At 31.7% G+C, this 19,388-nt stretch overlaps 2 long non-coding RNA genes across 2 annotated transcripts; both read right to left on the minus strand.

Moving 5' to 3' along the window:
- Positions 1-682: 682 nt before the first annotated feature.
- Positions 683-5,320, minus strand: LOC139507036 (uncharacterized). The gene is made up of 3 exons (XR_011660535.1): positions 4,959-5,320; positions 2,406-2,498; positions 683-1,373 (listed from the first exon to the last, which is right to left on the minus strand). It is a non-coding gene; the product is annotated as an uncharacterized lncRNA (long non-coding RNA).
- Positions 5,321-16,239: 10,919 nt separating this feature from the next.
- LOC139507035 (uncharacterized) lies at positions 16,240-18,222 on the minus strand. The gene is made up of 2 exons (XR_011660534.1): positions 17,963-18,222; positions 16,240-16,930 (listed from the first exon to the last, which is right to left on the minus strand). It is a non-coding gene; the product is annotated as an uncharacterized lncRNA (long non-coding RNA).
- Between the last annotated feature and the right edge of the window lie 1,166 nt (positions 18,223-19,388).

The raw sequence follows: 19,388 nt of genomic DNA on the forward strand, positions 1-19,388 counted from the left end.
AACAGTCTCCGGGACAAGTTTGCAATTCCGCTGAGTGCAAAAGTTGTCACCTTAATTTTTTGAGTTAAGTCAAAACAAAGTTGATAACTTGGTTGGTATTGGTTCCCTGATATTTGTCCTAAAAATTTTTGGATCTAGCACCACTGTTGAAAAAGTTATGCCCCTTTTTTCAACAATTTCCTCAGAGGAAAAGTACTTTTCCTCAAGGGAAATCAAATTTCCCTGAAGGAAAAAGATTTTTCCTCAAGGGAAATTGTTTTTTCCTCAAGGGAAAAAGATTTCCCTTAGGGAATTTGCTGCATAATTATTTCCTTTGAGGAAATTCTATTTCCTTTGAGGAAATTCTATTTCCTTAGAGGAAATTCTTTTTCCTTTGAGGAAATTTGCAGCTTCAAATTTTCCTTGGAGGAAATACTTTTTCCTGTGAGGAAATTTGTAGCTTCAAATTTTCCTTGGAGGAAATACTTTTTCCTGTGAGGAAATTTTTGACAAACACTTTTCCTTGGAGGAAAATTCAAGACAACAAATTTCCTCTAAGGAAATCATTGATCTTCAAATTTCCTCTAGGGAAATTTCTGAACATCAAATTTCCCTTAAGGAAATGTTTTTCCTCTATGGAAATTTCATAACAGTACAAACAGTATTAATATATTTTCTCCTAGACTGAATTATTGATACAAAAGATAATTAAAACTTTAATACTGTAATACAAATTTTCATGGTGAGTATTAAACATACAAAAACAAAAGGCTGACTGTTTAGCATGTTTAAGACAATACAATAATAAGCAAAATGCTATGAATATCATACCATTTGTGATGTTATTAATATTGTGCTCATATTTGCATATTAAATAAAATAAACACTTTTCATGTCAAATTAACTTGTCTTCTGTTTCAGCTGCTGTGTATTCGACCCCCTACATAACAGTTCAGTGCATAAATAATTCAATCCACAAGACATCTTCCTTCAATTGGTTGAATAAATTTTGGCAACGTATGTTCTTCAAACATCTTCTTTGTATATTTGATATGATGGAGCCATGTACATGAATTGATAAAGCAGGTGTTTATTTCGACAACAAACATGACAAAGATACTATTTTTTTTCTTAATTTCTCCATAATCCATCAGTTAATATGAATGTAGGTTGTTACATTTTACACAATTGTGTTCTTTGATAGTACTCCATTTTGTTTATAGCAATTTTGTAGGATTTTTTCTATTTCTTTTTCCAGAAAAACACACAGTTGAGTTCATTTCACATTAATAATCCAATTAGCACATTATGTAGAAAAGTATTAACAATTAAGTTTCCTCTTCAGTATAGACCTGCAGGACCTGTTGATGATCATAAAAACCAAGATATCTGACCTATAAATACACAAAATAAAAAAAAATGTTATAAATGGAGAAAAAAACAGCAATATAAATAAGCTTATTTTATCATGTTTTAATGAACATTTTGAGAAACTTTCATTTGATATTCTTACTTGTCATGCTTATGAGTTCTCTTATTTCAGTGCTTTGTGTCCAAGATTTAATATTCGTTGTTTAGTGCCTTGCAGTGATATTTAAAGTTGAGCCACTTGCAATAGTTGTTATAGAATGTTCATATGTTGTGTTAATATATATTTGAACCACTGTCCTATATTATGGTCAGGTTGAGTGCTCACAGACATGAGGCCTAAATTAATATATTGTTTGTTTCCCTAATCCCTATTCTGACAAGCCAGGTGTGGGTAGGTAGGTAGGTAAATAATTTTATTTTTCCCAAAAGCCTGAATATTATCGGATGATCCGGCAAGCCCGAAAATCAGAAATGAATAAAATAATATTTGGCTTAGTTTTGACAATAAAATTTTATGAGCAGGGCCATTTTTGCAGGGTCGGTCAGGATTGGAGAAACAAACAATATTTTATATTAGGCATGATTTTTTTTTATTAATTGTTATTGACTTTGAACATGTTGAACTAAATTGGATTGTTTAAATCTTTATATGTTGAGATCTTTAATGGATGACCTATAAAGGAAGTGTTTTCTCATTATTGAAGGCAGGCCCATGATTGGCCTTTAATTTCTTGCATCCGCTTCATTGAACTCTGGTGGATAAGTCACTCATTTACCATACCACATTTTCTTATTTTTATATGAGTCATCATTCAAAGGCAATTTCTTTTATTACTGTAATTCAGAAATTATCGAAACTTTTTAGTAATGCGAATAATGTGACTGGGTGAGTATCGCAAAAATAAGAAATCATATTTTGATAACAGAAACATATATATATATATATATATATATCATGTAACTATATAGATCTTTATGCAGATTTTTTTTGTAATCACAATAAGTTGTCCCTTCCCTGAAAAATCTGAATTTACAGTATATAGAAGTGGTCTTACCATTTAGGCCTTGTTGTATTCTGTTTATCTTGTTTTGCGCTCATTTCTATTGTAACTGTTTATATTTTTCATCATTTTTCTATATTTCTTGTCCTATAAAACATAAAAAGGGTAAAAACTATTATAAAACATCAGTTTGTGTTTTTCTTTATATTCAGTTATATTTAAAAAGAATGGAATATTTGTGCTATTTCATTTCACAAACTTTTTGCCAGTCATGACTTTCAAAGACTTTCACCCTGGTCAATAGTTTAAAAAACAAACATTGATTCCCATACTTTTTCTTTGTGTTCATACTAATTTTTCATTTGACAACAAAGACATGATTCAACTATTCTTCTAAAATTTGTTTCGCTTGACTACGTTAAACTCTGAAATATTGTTAACAGTATAATCTGTATGTGTCTCACTTGTCAAAATTTCAAATTAATATATAAATCAGATAAAAATGCTATGCATGGCTCAGCTTGATACAAACGTACAGGTTGAACCCAGAACAGTTGGGGCAAGTATGGACACAACATTCAAGCTCAATACAACTCTGAATTTTAAATTTGGATTGTGATTCAATAGTTGATGCAGCATAGGTTTCTGACACAGAATGAATGCGGTCCAAGTACTTAAAAATTTTAAATTGACAATTAACCTCTAAAATGGTCCAATATTCAAAATCTCAATACATGGTTAGATGCAGCATATCAACATGATCAAAGAACCCCAATAATTCATTTTTTGGTGAAATCAAATAAAGTTAAATTTTGGACCTTTTAGAACTCAATGTGGACCAATTTGATAATGGGTCAAAATATCAAAAATCTTAATTGAATGGTTAGATTCAGCATATCAAAGAGCCCCATATAATCAATTTTTGTTGAAATCAAACAAAGTAAAATTTTGGACCCCGATTTGGATCAACTTGAATTTGGGTCCATAATAAAAAAATCTAAGTAAATATTCAGATTCAGCATATTAATCTGAACACCAAGGATTTAAATATTGTTAAAATCAAAATAAGTTTAATTTTGGACCCTTTGGACCTTAAGGTAGACCAATTTAAACAGGACCAAAAAACTAGGAATCTAAATACACAGTTAGATTTGGCATATCAAAGAACTCCAATAATTCAATTTTCTATAAAATCAAACAAAGTTTAATATTGGCCCCTATTGGCCCCTAATTCATGTAATTCCTAAACTCTGAACAAAACTCTGGTCACAAACCTTGTGTTTGAATTTCATAGATTTCTATTACTTGTACTAAAGTTATTAAGCGAAAACTAAATGTCCTGGGACAACGACGACTACATGATAAAATTGAGAATGGAAAAAGGGAATGTGTCAAAGAGACAACAACCTGACCATAGATTTGAGGGTTGGAATCCTTTTCTTTTACCGAGCAATGCATTTGAATGGGAGATATAGTTGGAACCCCTCTTTGCTCTTGGTTGGGACCCCCCCTTTTAAAATGGCTGGATCCGCCCCTGAGAAGCATTATAGAAAAATCTATAAGCTTTAACTCAAAATAAGGATAATTTTATTTTTAAAGGGCAGGCACAGATCCAGAGGGGGGTTCAAGGGATTGGAACCCCCCTTTTTTTGGATAATCAATGCATTTGAATAGGGACATGTAATTGGACCCCCCCCCCTTTTCCCCTTTTGTCCTGGGTTAGAATCCCACCCCCACCCCTTTTTAAAATGACTGGATCCGCCCCTTAAGGGTCTATAATTAAGTTTGACAACATCAGACGACATACTACTTTATCAAAAAAAAAAATGCCACATTTCATCCAATTTAATTTCATCCCTTACTTGCTACATGTATTTCATCCCTTACTTGCTACATGTATTTCATCCATAATATTTAAAGAAATAAATTTGGGAGGAGTATGATTTTAATTCATTTGTAATTTGCAAGTTATTAACTGTACAAACTAGAGACCTAATAGAGTAGATATACTTGACTAATTTAAATCAAACTTGGGGTGACTGGGAACAAAGATTTAAGGGAATAGATGACAGTTTACCTACAATGACCTAGTTTCATAGCAATAGCATACATTAATAAAGACTTCATGGTCATTCTTATGTTTAAACGTGGTTTAAACTTTGGGTGTTCATTTTTTAATGTTTAACATGTTTAAAGCTAACAATTTCAACTACATACATGTATCAAGATTTGATCCTACATTATTTAAATATTGAAAAAAATAGCTTTTTAAATTTGGATCTATATATAATTGTGAATGTCACATGGATGTATTTTAATGTAAAGCATCTGAAAAATCATTAGCCGTCTCATATTTATTTCAGTTCTTCAAAAGGCAAATTTATATGAGCTTATGCTGAAAATAGAGATTTCTTGATTTGTTGATTATATAGGGAATCACAGAAACATGACTGAGGCAAGCATCCCCCATCTGAACCCCCCCCCCTGAATATGTTTTTTTAGCTTGTGTAGGTGTAAGTCAGTAAGGAGGCAACCATTTGATTTGTAGGCCGGGTGAAAAATGTGATTAATCTTGCTTTGTAAACTTGTGCTATAAATAAAAATTACCAATCCATTAAAAAATCCGTGAGCCCAATCTCATCCAGTGAAATAGATTATAGTCTGTTTTCGAAGTTATATGGAAGTAAGTTAGTAGTCCAGATAATTATGACGCAGTGCAAGGCATTTTTTCTAAGGAGAAGTGTAGAATGGGGGAATGGAACCAATAAATTGATCGGATCCGAAATGTTCTTCCCAGTAAAGGAGCACCTATTATTTTGTAGGTAATTATTATTAGTGTCGGTGGTCTCACAAGTAAATCAGAGTGAATATTGCATGCACATTAAAATTAGCAGAGAAGAGACAATTATCAACTTGTGTATTATTCATTTTCTCGCAGTTATTTACGGTAAATCAGCTATATAGACATAGGAAGATGTGGTGTATGTATCTATAATACTAAAATTACGAGGTCCAATTTGTTAGCCGTCATCACGTAAAAACGACGAATAACAGAATTCAACTTGATATATAACTAATATAGTACAAAGGTGTAGATTAAAAATTACACCACTCCAGGCCCTTTTGTTTTCCACGTAATTAATATTGCCAATAATTAAGAAGTTCCGGGTCGAGTCCGCTACCGATATCAATAGTATATTCACCTGTTACCTATTACCTTATCTGTACGTTCCGCATCTGACAGGCGCACCACCAAACGTTGTATTCAGAACTAATATGCTAAAAACACGGGTCATAACCACAGGGTTAATTTTACACTATTAAATTGTAAAATTGTTACCTATTGTAGTATTTTAATCAGTAAGACTTTCTAAGATAACAATACGAATACTAAAAATCTGGACTAAAAATAAGGCGTATAGGTACAGTTTTCAATTTGTTAGTGGGCATGACGTAAAACAGCAAAGCAAAGAATTCAACTTTATTTATAACTTATATAGGACAATGCTGTTGATTAAAAAATACTATATTCCAGGACCTTTTGTTTTCCAAATAATTAATATTACCAATAACTGATAAGTTCCAGTTCAACGGGTTCAAACAGAAAGACTTGAAAGCAGAGAAAAACTGTGTATCTTATAATCGACATGACTTTATCAGATGACAATACTAATACTAAAATAAGGCTTGCGTATAGTTATATACTTTAATTCAGTCACGGACCCGTGATATCACGGGTGTGTTCTAGTATATATATATATATCCGAAAACAGGTGTTCGGTTCTAGTACTATAGTGGCTATAGTATATGACTTTTAAATAACAATTATCAATTATATCTGTATTCTGTGGCGGGTCGAAGGGGATGGAATCCGGGGTTGGCCTCCCCTAGCATTTTGTGAGCAATCATTGCATAAATGATAATCTCGGGAATCCTCTCAAGTTCCTATATACAAGGTGATAGGACGTTCCGTTGGAATAGGTTACCTGTGCATCAGGAAAAGTTTTAAGGCATAGCGTGAAAAGGTAACCTATTCCAACGGAACCGAACGTCCTATCACCTTGTATATAGGAACCTTAAAAATATGTGAATAGGTCGGGAAAAACTCTCTTTTGACACTTAGGTATTGCACTGTTGCATTACACACCAATCAAAACGCAAACAATATGGGAAAAGATAACATTTTAACCTACACAATATATGAATAAGGTATATACACTTTTGAAATCTAAATTATATGAAAAGGGTGGGGTAACCGTAGAAAACCAGCGGCAACGACACCCCTTATTTAATGGAGACATGTAGTTGGAACCCCCTTTATCATGGCTGGATCCGCCCATGATTTTACATGTAAATCAAGTCCCGGGTATTTGTTGGCATAACGGTAACCACGAAAGGGGGGGGGGGGCTAATTAAAAGCACGAGGAATTATAAATATACAATTCAACAGGGGTAGAGTGCATCGAGGAATGGGAATTAAAATTGTCTCTTCACGATGATCGAAAAAAGTATCTTGCACGTTATTTTCATCATCTTGTCTGAAACACTCTGAATAATGAGCTTCAAGGCGAAAACAAGGCATGTGAAATACTAATAACATACACTTCTTTTTTTATACGTTGTATGGACAAACCCATAAATCCCTCAACAAAAATTGCTTGATTCATGTCATATCAAATAAATTACAGCGCGGAAAGGTAACTTTAATTTAATATCAAAACTAAATTTTTGTTATATTTTTCAATAAATTTATAAATCTTAATTAGGCATGCGTTGCGTGAGTTCCATTTCATGAGACCTACACAGATTTCTATAAAAGAAATCAAAAATTATAAATACAGTTTTTCAATTCTTTCCGGCATAGATAAAAAAAAATATGTATATATAATCTATATACGATTTGGTTGAATTATTTCACTTCATTTTAATGATAAATCCTTTAGTTCTTAAATTTTTAATTAAAATGAATTTATCATTTTGATATCTACCGATAAACTTTTTAAATTGAAGTGACATGGTCAGTAACCTAATTAGTTGCATGGCTGATTACCATCTTACAGGTGACCCAGTAATTTTCTATATGACAGTAGCGTGTACCCTCGGGGTTATATCGGGGTGTGTATAACTTATTTTCTGGGGAACATCCTGTCCACGTGTAGTACTTAGCATATATTGCAACAGATGACATTAAACAAATTTTCTTTGTAGCATCGGAGGCAATTTCATGTTCGACCACACAAAATATTTCACAAAAAAGATATGATAAAATCAAAAGAAAAAGATAAAGAAATATTAACAAATAAAGGTGGAATTGAGTAAACGGGGATTCGTGTTTTTATGAGCTTATTTTCAGTGGACAACAACAAATGGAAGTTTTTAACGACCTTGTGTGACCTATAGTTGTTAATGTTAGTGTCATTTTGGTCTTTTGTGGATAGTTGTCTCATTGGCAATCATACCACATCTTTTTGACTGGCTATATACATGATATAATATATATAGCACTTACACGGTCGGTCCAGTGGACATATTTCATACTAGATAACTTATACAGTAATTCTTTTTATATATATGAAAATTATTGTCCGATCTGATACACGTACCTATAATGTACAGAATTTTGAACAGCTTCAAATATATGGGGTCCGTAGAAACACCGCAAAGGACCTCCTTAGTGCACTAAGAACAAAAATGTGCACTAAGGACCTACTCCTTTCATAATTTTAAATTATATTTTTTCTAATGTTTTCTCGACACGTGCCTCAAAAAGTTGATTGTCACCTTTAGTATAATCGATAGCAATTCATGTTCGCTCAACCTTGGCCCGTGAATAATCTACTAGTATACTGATTAAACATGTATATGGTATTTCAAATTGTTCTCTATTTTTTTTTCATTTGTTTGTTTTTGCCGTATTTATTCTGTCTGCTATATTTTTTACTTCTAAATTAATAGCGTATTTTCAACTCTTTTCAGTTTGGAATTTTTCATCCTTTTAATTTCAAAAAGACAAATAATTGTGAACACTTCACGGAAAAGTGAGGACTGATTTTTGGTTGCTTAACGTCCAGTTGCCAATACTTCATTCATTTTTCTAATGTTAAGAACTATGCCATTTATCAATATTTCGATTTGAGCGTTACTGATGAGTCTTGTGTAGACGAAACGCGCGTCTGGCGTACTAAATTATAATCCTGGTACTTTTGATAACTATCACAGCAATGTTTTTAAACATGTTTAGGAAAGGAACATATTTCTGATTCGATGTTTATATACAAATGCATTACAAGTATAAATATGTATAGGTTGATGTTTAGTCCCTTCGATGTTTTAGACTGTAAATAAATTATGACCAATTTATTTCTGACATCTTCTTCATTTTTAACTTTTGTGGATAGGTGTTTCATTGACAGCCGTACCACATCTCCTTTCGCTTATTTTTGTTGTATATATTTTTTAATTCACTTTCCTTGTCTTTTAAAATATAAAGTAAGTAAGTAAGTAAGTAAATTGTTTATTATAGTGACATGTGTAAATCAGCATAAATTTGTACAAAATATAATTACATATATAATACACCCGGCCCAATGGACCAATAAGTCACCTTTTACTGTTAGTTCAATATAAATGTTCTAATATCACGTGTCAATTGCCAATTTAAATTTAAATACAGATAATTATAGATAAAGAATTAACGATTGTAAAAGTTCATATATTATTCAACTAATGTTTGTGAAAAAGTTTAAGAATGTTAACTAGAGTAAACTGTTTGTTTTCTACGGAAAAGTGACGCTGCTAAGTATTTAGCTATTTTCCTTGGATGGTTCACCATTAGAAATGTTAATTTTCCCTGCTCATCTAGTTGCGTAAAGTCAGGCACCATTAATATCTCGCTAAAAACAGTTTGTCTGATATCATTATAAAATGTGCAGTTTATAAGAAAATGTAGCTCACTTTCAACATTTTGAGAATTACAAAATCGGCATATATATATAGTCTGTTTTCTACTGGTTCCCCAATATATCTACCAGTCTCAATTCTGATCGGTAATAATCCGCATCTAAACTGGGCTAGCACAGATCGCTCGTGTTTCGTAAAATTTAGTTTTACATAGTGCTCTAGTTCGAAGTTTGTTTTAAAGTTTAAGTAAGATCGTAGCTTTGGTTTATTTATCAAGGACTCTCCATATATCACTGTAATAAGTTCGTACAATTTGTTCAAAAGATTTTAAATCCACCATTGTTCTACTTTCGTAATAATGTAACATATTAAGTTTAGTGAAAATATCTTTAGTGTCACTACACCAATTGTTTGTGCAACGATCATAATCCATATTGAACACCACTTTCGTTAATCGGTCGTCTTCAAACGATAAAAGCCTATTCCAGTATCGAATAATGTTCACCCAATGCCGAAACTGACTTGGTATCCATCCAGTATCCCCATACAGTGCTAGAATTGGTGCAAATCTGTGAACGCCTAAGTAATATCGAATTGCTCTGTTCTGTACGTTGTCTATTGATTGGAACTTCCTATATATTTATTCCATTATTTTTATTTGATGCCGAAAATAAGAATACGAAGTTATTTGTTAAATGCTATAAATAAGCGAAGTAAAACAACCGTTAATAATTATGTATATGAGCATTATATCTATTTATAAAATATTTTAAATACAAGCAGACATACCATTTGTGACACCAATTTCATTTATTTCCAAATCTTAAAATCATACATTTCCGTTCTTTAGCGTTTCTTAATAATGGCAGAACGGGCTTAAGAGTCATATGATTAAGTTAACTAAATAATTTAGTTTTCCCACATCATTAGCGGATTTAGGGGGTTAAAGCGAGCCCCCCACCCCCGGTTGAAAATCTTAAAATATTTTTTGTATTAACCATTTCTTGTTTTAATGTTATCTTTACTATAATTTGAATATCTAGCACTGAATAGGGTGACACGTTGTCGCTACACTTCTTTAAATATACACAAGTCATAATAACATTGGCCAGAGGGTAACTTGATAATTAGAGGACCAAAGGATTTAATTAAGACAATCCAAGGCTGCTATCTCTATATTTTATTATATATATCTTTATTAGCCTCCCTTAGAGTGATACAACAATTGCAAAACGGGTAGATACGATCTGTAATCAAATAATTAACCTTATAAAATTAATACTTAAAATTTTATTTAGAGTAACCATATGCCGGATGAACAAAAAGTGTGCCATTTATTGAAAAACATATGGTTTGGTATAACATGAAAACTTCTCTAGTGTTTTAAACATTTCTCACATAACCCCTAACCCAAACCACCACTTCAAGCTCTGGATCCGCGCCTACCCATAGTGCTTATTACATTATAAAATAAAATGGTATTCATCTTCAATTGTTGAAATAAAGATGAATTGTTAAAAAAAAAAAGCATTGACACCAGTTTAAAGTTATCGTTCATAGAAGACAGTTATGATTTATTCTATAATTCTCTTTTTAAAACGTAATATAATTTTACCTCTTGGAGTTTTTCTATATGTTACTTCTGTAATCGGATTTTGAAGAACCCCATGGACACCACATACTCTCAAATGTCTTTCAAGGAATAATGATAGTATGTAAACTCTTGTGTTGTTAGTAAGGAAATGAAATATCAAAAGCATTTGTTTCTCAATTTTTATCTCAAAATAGGGTTCTTTAAATAAAAAAAAAGCTTGCATAGCAATTTCCTTAAAAACTAAATATATATAACAAAGGCAAAGTTTTAAAACACAAAATTTATTTTTCATTTTTCTTTCATAAACTTGAATTTATACCACGCTAAACCGTTAGGTTAACAACCATTGATTAATCAATAAGTAACGATCAAAAGACAATTGTTTATTGGATTAGGTTGATTGAACATGATGATTCGGGAATCTGCAATAAACCGTTGGTCACGTGGCGAGTGGCAGGCGTTGATTAAAAAGTCATTTAACTTCAAAATTACAAAATCTATTGATACCTAACTTTATAGATTTGAGGTATTTAATCATATCCTCTTATATTCATGTTCTCTGTGATCTTAAAACATCGTTTTAGTGTCCTTAATGCAAAAACTTTCTTCTTAGTGCACTAAGAAGTCTTTTGCGGTATTTCTACACACCGAAATATATGGCCTTATTATTGGTAATATACCATATTAGTGTCACTAATGGCTTAACGTGTTACCAAATTAAAAAGAAGAAATAGGCTCAAAACCGCATTTTTAACTTTAGATTTTTTTTCAATCCCAAAATAGAGAAGAGGTCCGGTATACAGACTTATTAAAAAGTCCAGATGAGAAGTTTAACTTGCTTTTCTATTCCCGGCACCTTTAACTTAACGCATGCAAAAAAAAATTCAGTACCTGGTTACAGTTGCGCATTGACAAATTATAATCTTTCGATTAAATGATCTTAAATCTATATGGTCTTTATTTTAAAAGTTATAAAATCTAAATGTAAAGTGATCTAAAATGTTCAATATAAATGAGTATTTTCGCTGTGAAATGAATCTAAGGTCGTCTAAAAGTGTATACATGTGTATTTGACCCGACTACTGACTACATAGTAAACTATTCATTATGTACCTATAAGGGGGGTCTGAGCGGGACTCGGGATTGTCGAGGCGTATTTTTTGTAAACGTGACACATGAAAGTCAAATTATGAGGGAGGGTAGGAGGGGTACTGATCCCGAAATCCCGAGCTTAAAAACACGAAATCCCGAAATCCCGGGCTTAAAAAACACGAAATCCAGAGGTCCCGAAATTCGAAAAAAGAATTATCGTATCCCGAAAGGGTCAATCCCGAAATCCAGAGCTTAAAAACACCCGATCCCGCAGTCCCGATAAAGGTCCTATCCTCCCTCAAATTATTGTGCCGTGAAAACGCGAAATGAAGTTTAGCGGGACATGGGAAATTACAAAAATAGCAGAATTGTTCACTTACATAGTGTACGCGGGATGGCATCATGCGAGAATCTAAAAAAATAAGTAGTAACTAAGCGGGATCCGTGAACAGAACCCCCAATGAGACCCCCATTAGTTGTGGCTTATTTTGGTCTTTTTAGTTAGTTTCTTTCCCCTACATTACTTGACCGTTTTTGTAAAACAACAGCACTCGAGGTCTGACAGTATTTTACCAAGAAATGCACAAAATATTCAAAAAGAAGGCCTAGAAAATTTAAATATTGGTATGCACACATACTCCCCTATCAGCACAGACAATTATATTTTTGTAAAGGCGCCAAACTCGTTTCTAATATTTATAATAGAACCGAAAAGAAAATGGAAATGGAAATGGGGAATGTATCAAACAGATAACAACATGACCAAAGAGCAGATAACAGCCATAGGTCACCGATGGGTCTTCATTGCAACGAGAAAATCCCGCAACCTGAGACTGGGGTGGATCTAGTCATATAAAGGAGGGGTTCCTAACCCAGGACAATTTTTTTTTTTGGGGGGGGGGGGTGTCCAACTACATGTCCCCATTCAAATGCATTGATCGTCCAATAAAGAAAGGGGGTTCCAACATGTCCAACCTTCAGCCCCCCCCCCCCCCCCCCCTGGATCTGTGCCTGTGAGGCATGCTTTAGCTTGCCATTAAACAAAAATGTATACTAGTTGAGTGATAATGGACGTCATACTAAACTCTTCAATATAAAAAAAAGAAACTAAAATAAAAATCATACAAAGGTCACAAAGGCCATAACTTCTGGCTCCTGAATTAGGAAAAGTGCAAAATGCAGTGAGGATAAAAGCCTTTACTGTAAATTCCTGAAATTACAATTATATAAATCATCTCACATCATTGTGCATTTCTTGAAATTTGTCATATTAATAAATGCATGCAATATTTTCAGAAAATTTCAATATATAGGCTTTTAAAAGTCAATCTTGTGCATGATTATCAATGATTATACTCGCACAATTAACACATGTGGTTCTCAAAACTCAGAGGTGTCTATGCTATTTATGACAACATTTTAATCAAGTATAAATTTACAAAATAAGTTTAGAACTATATGATTTTTAGGTTTTTAAGCATAGATATAGTAGGTCAGGATCTGCGAACTCTCACTGACTGACTGAGCACATGAATTCAACACTAGTTTTTTGGTGATGTTGGTGTTGCTTAGTGTTTTGTTTTGTTTTTCTTTTCTGCATCTTATGTTTTGCCTTGGCATTGTCAGTTTCTCTTTCATTGCCTTTGTTTTTTTTGTTATGTTAAATAACAAGTCACAAGAGAGAAAAAACAAAAAAAATATGTGAAAAAATGGCTTAGTTCAGTATATATTAAAGACAGAGATAACAAATAGCTAAATAAGAAAAAAGAAAAAAGAAAATTCCTTTTCTATGTACAGTCAATTGTCTGATAATCTAGAAGATAGCCTGATTTGGTCTAATTCTCCTGAATTCTAGCAGGTACTTTATTCCAACTTTTTTAATTCAAACAAACCATGTCTTTAAAAGATAGTCTTGGAATTAGAATACATTAATCATAAAATTTTCATAATACTTTGGTGAATTATCTATTGATATAATCATGATAATTAAGCTCCTTTTTAATTTTTAGGGATTTTAAATTTTTAATTTAAAGTTAGGGATTTTATTCATAAAAGCGGGGATTTTTCCAGTACGTATACTATTAATAATGCTTTGAGCAATTTTCATGAAACTTGGTGAATTTTTTTGTATAACATAAACATGATAATTTTCCTTTTAATTTAAAAAAAAATCTGATTTATGTCATTGTACTATCATGACTTGGGATTAGGATAGTCTCAAGAATGCTTTCACAAATTTTTATGAAACTTTGGTGAATTGTTTTTATATCTTGACAAACTCCCTTTTTATTGTTATGACCCAAAGTGGAGGGGGCATAATGTTTAACACTTGTCAGATCGTTTGTCCGTCTGTCCCAAAGTTGTTTTTTGTTCTCTTACAGTACTTTAGTTTGCCTCAACCAAATTCAGTTAAACTTTTACAAAAGCTTGTTATCACAATTCTCATATCAAGTTTGAATTTTGGTCGTTTGTCCGTCTGTCCCAAAGTTGTTTTTTGTTCTCTTACAGTACTTTAGTTTGCCTCAACCAAATTCAATTAAACTTTTACAAAAGCTTGTTATCACAATTCTCATATCAAGTTTGAATTTTGGTGATGTCAGTGTTACTGTACTAGAGTATCAGAGTTATGCCCCTTTAGAAATGGGGAAAATATGCTGAATTTTTGGTTTCCTGTTCTCTAAAATTTAGTTTGTCTCAACCAAATGTTATGAAATCAATACACAATGCTTATCATCACAAAATACAGATTAAGTTTGAATTTTGGTAGTGTCTCTTTTACTAAATTCTATAGTTATGTTCTTTAAAAATGGAAAAAAATGTTTCGGCCTTCTAACTTAAGTTTCCCTCAACCAAATTTTATTAAACTTTAAAAAAATACTTTTTATCACAATTTTAATCAGATCAATTTCAAATTTTGGTAGTAAAACTTTTACCGTTCTTCAGTTATGTTCCTTTAAAACTTTGAATAATATGCAAGCTGGAGTATCATTCCCTATTTATCATGTATATTTTTTTATAAGATGCAGAGTTAAGGAACTTTAGTTGTTGCAAAGTTATTTTAAAATTGTCCATTTTCAAAAACTTTGAAAGGTTTTAGAAATTTATGGATTTGTTAAAAAAATCACAGCCTTAAACTTATAGTCACTTGAGATATATATCTATAAATGGAGCCAAATTATATACATGTTTTATGTCAATAAATACCACTGTTTGTGCATGTTTTGTTTTTTTTTGGAGGGCAGGGGTCTTATTTGCACAGTGCTCATAGTTTTTTAGTCGATCATTAAAATTCATTTAAAGCTTAAAGACCAGCTATAAGGGCAAGAAGCTTATCAAGCACTCATGGTTTAGATTTTTATTAAACACACATTAATATACATAATGTACATTAAACAGAAAAAAATATTGATGCAAGATGTCATTCAACTTTTACTCTTTTATGTATAGGACAAGAACTATAGAAGATACAGAGAAATTATATACAGCAGAAATGATAGGCAATGTAAAATTTGCAGAAGCCAACTAAACCTAAATGGTAAGGCACCTTTTAATTTTAAAAAAGTTATTGAACTTGAAAGATGATTACTAGTATCATGATTACTATAAAAATTAAAAGATGTAACAGTCTCCGGGACAAGTTTGCAATTCCGCTGAGTGCAAAAGTTGTCACCTTAATTTTTTGAGTTAAGTCAAAACAAAGTTGATAACTTGGTTGGTATTGGTTCCCTGATATTTGTCCTAAAAATTTTTGGATCTAGCACCACTGTTGAAAAAGTTATGCCCCTTTTTTCAACAATTTCCTCAGAGGAAAAGTACTTTTCCTCAAGGGAAATCAAATTTCCCTGAAGGAAAAAGATTTTTCCTCAAGGGAAATTGTTTTTTCCTCAAGGGAAAAAGATTTCCCTTAGGGAATTTGCTGCATAATTATTTCCTTTGAGGAAATTCTATTTCCTTTGAGGAAATTCTATTTCCTTAGAGGAAATTCTTTTTCCTTTGAGGAAATTTGCAGCTTCAAATTTTCCTTGGAGGAAATACTTTTTCCTGTGAGGAAATTTGTAGCTTCAAATTTTCCTTGGAGGAAATACTTTTTCCTGTGAGGAAATTTTTGACAAACACTTTTCCTTGGAGGAAAATTCAAGACAACAAATTTCCTCTAAGGAAATCATTGATCTTCAAATTTCCTCTAGGGAAATTTCTGAACATCAAATTTCCCTTAAGGAAATGTTTTTCCTCTATGGAAATTTCATAACAGTACAAACAGTATTAATATATTTTCTCCTAGACTGAATTATTGATACAAAAGATAATTAAAACTTTAATACTGTAATACAAATTTTCATGGTGAGTATTAAACATACAAAAACAAAAGGCTGACTGTTTAGCATGTTTAAGACAATACAATAATAAGCAAAATGCTATGAATATCATACCATTTGTGATGTTATTAATATTGTGCTCATATTTGCATATTAAATAAAATAAACACTTTTCATGTCAAATTAACTTGTCTTCTGTTTCAGCTGCTGTGTATTCGACCCCCTACATAACAGTTCAGTGCATAAATAATTCAATCCACAAGACATCTTCCTTCAATTGGTTGAATAAATTTTGGCAACGTATGTTCTTCAAACATCTTCTTTGTATATTTGATATGATGGAGCCATGTACATGAATTGATAAAGCAGGTGTTTATTTCGACAACAAACATGACAAAGATACTATTTTTTTTCTTAATTTCTCCATAATCCATCAGTTAATATGAATGTAGGTTGTTACATTTTACACAATTGTGTTCTTTGATAGTACTCCATTTTGTTTATAGCAATTTTGTAGGATTTTTTCTATTTCTTTTTCCAGAAAAACACACAGTTGAGTTCATTTCACATTAATAATCCAATTAGCACATTATGTAGAAAAGTATTAACAATTAAGTTTCCTCTTCAGTATAGACCTGCAGGACCTGTTGATGATCATAAAAACCAAGATATCTGACCTATAAATACACAAAATAAAAAAAAATGTTATAAATGGAGAAAAAAACAGCAATATAAATAAGCTTATTTTATCATGTTTTAATGAACATTTTGAGAAACTTTCATTTGATATTCTTACTTGTCATGCTTATGAGTTCTCTTATTTCAGTGCTTTGTGTCCAAGATTTAATATTCGTTGTTTAGTGCCTTGCAGTGATATTTAAAGTTGAGCCACTTGCAATAGTTGTTATAGAATGTTCATATGTTGTGTTAATATATATTTGAACCACTGTCCTATATTATGGTCAGGTTGAGTGCTCACAGACATGAGGCCTAAATTAATATATTGTTTGTTTCCCTAATCCCTATTCTGACAAGCCAGGTGTGGGTAGGTAGGTAGGTAAATAATTTTATTTTTCCCAAAAGCCTGAATATTATCGGATGATCCGGCAAGCCCGAAAATCAGAAATGAATAAAATAATATTTGGCTTAGTTTTGACAATAAAATTTTATGAGCAGGGCCATTTTTGCAGGGTCGGTCAGGATTGGAGAAACAAACAATATTTTATATTAGGCATGATTTTTTTTTATTAATTGTTATTGACTTTGAACATGTTGAACTAAATTGGATTGTTTAAATCTTTATATGTTGAGATCTTTAATGGATGACCTATAAAGGAAGTGTTTTCTCATTATTGAAGGCAGGCCCATGATTGGCCTTTAATTTCTTGCATCCGCTTCATTGAACTCTGGTGGATAAGTCACTCATTTACCATACCACATTTTCTTATTTTTATATGAGTCATCATTCAAAGGCAATTTCTTTTATTACTGTAATTCAGAAATTATCGAAACTTTTTAGTAATGCGAATAATGTGACTGGGTGAGTATCGCAAAAATAAGAAATCATATTTTGATAACAGAAACATATATATATATATATATATATATCATGTAACTATATAGATCTTTATGCAGATTTTTTTTGTAATCACAATAAGTTGTCCCTTCCCTGAAAAATCTGAATTTACAGTATATAGAAGTGGTCTTACCATTTAGGCCTTGTTGTATTCTGTTTATCTTGTTTTGCGCTCATTTCTATTGTAACTGTTTATATTTTTCATCATTTTTCTATATTTCTTGTCCTATAAAACATAAAAAGGGTAAAAACTATTATAAAACATCAGTTTGTGTTTTTCTTTATATTCAGTTATATTTAAAAAGAATGGAATATTTGTGCTATTTCATTTCACAAACTTTTTGCCAGTCATGACTTTCAAAGACTTTCACCCTGGTCAATAGTTTAAAAAACAAACATTGATTCCCATACTTTTTCTTTGTGTTCATACTAATTTTTCATTTGACAACAAAGACATGATTCAACTATTCTTCTAAAATTTGTTTCGCTTGACTACGTTAAACTCTGAAATATTGTTAACAGTATAATCTGTATGTGTCTCACTTGTCAAAATTTCAAATTAATATATAAATCAGATAAAAATGCTATGCATGGCTCAGCTTGATACAAACGTACAGGTTGAACCCAGAACAGTTGGGGCAAGTATGGACACAACATTCAAGCTCAATACAACTCTGAATTTTAAATTTGGATTGTGATTCAATAGTTGATGCAGCATAGGTTTCTGACACAGAATGAATGCGGTCCAAGTACTTAAAAATTTTAAATTGACAATTAACCTCTAAAATGGTCCAATATTCAAAATCTCAATACATGGTTAGATGCAGCATATCAACATGATCAAAGAACCCCAATAATTCATTTTTTGGTGAAATCAAATAAAGTTAAATTTTGGACCTTTTAGAACTCAATGTGGACCAATTTGATAATGGGTCAAAATATCAAAAATCTTAATTGAATGGTTAGATTCAGCATATCAAAGAGCCCCATATAATCAATTTTTGTTGAAATCAAACAAAGTAAAATTTTGGACCCCGATTTGGATCAACTTGAATTTGGGTCCATAATAAAAAAATCTAAGTAAATATTCAGATTCAGCATATTAATCTGAACACCAAGGATTTAAATATTGTTAAAATCAAAATAAGTTTAATTTTGGACCCTTTGGACCTTAAGGTAGACCAATTTAAACAGGACCAAAAAACTAGGAATCTAAATACACAGTTAGATTTGGCATATCAAAGAACTCCAATAATTCAATTTTCTATAAAATCAAACAAAGTTTAATATTGGCCCCTATTGGCCCCTAATTCATGTAATTCCTAAACTCTGAACAAAACTCTGGTCACAAACCTTGTGTTTGAATTTCATAGATTTCTATTACTTGTACTAAAGTTATTAAGCGAAAACTAAATGTCCTGGGACAACGACGACTACATGATAAAATTGAGAATGGAAAAAGGGAATGTGTCAAAGAGACAACAACCTGACCATAGATTTGAGGGTTGGAATCCTTTTCTTTTACCGAGCAATGCATTTGAATGGGAGATATAGTTGGA

The sequence above is a fragment of the Mytilus edulis genome, unplaced genomic scaffold, assembly GCF_963676685.1.
Source record: "Mytilus edulis unplaced genomic scaffold, xbMytEdul2.2 SCAFFOLD_1753, whole genome shotgun sequence".
Taxonomy (NCBI): domain Eukaryota; kingdom Metazoa; phylum Mollusca; class Bivalvia; order Mytilida; family Mytilidae; genus Mytilus; species Mytilus edulis.